Below are 249 nucleotides of genomic sequence, written 5' to 3'. Positions count from 1 at the left end.
TCCGTCACACCGGCATAACCCATTAAACGAACCTATTACACCCATTACGAACGACCAGGCCATTTTTACCCTTCCTGGCCCTCAACATCATAATCTGGATTACGGTATGGGCCTCCCCTGCTCGTTCGTTTTATATCCCTGGCAGACTTTGAGCCTTAGGCCTAGTCTGGCTCATTGCCCTCTCGAGTTGTGTGGTTGGTGGAGACGGTTCTCGATTGCCTGGGCGGGGTTACGTTTTCGTGTTTTTTG

The sequence above is a fragment of the Penaeus monodon genome, chromosome 27, assembly GCF_015228065.2.
Source record: "Penaeus monodon isolate SGIC_2016 chromosome 27, NSTDA_Pmon_1, whole genome shotgun sequence".
Taxonomy (NCBI): Eukaryota; Metazoa; Arthropoda; class Malacostraca; order Decapoda; family Penaeidae; genus Penaeus; species Penaeus monodon.
Note: the sequence above shows the minus strand (reverse complement) of the source record.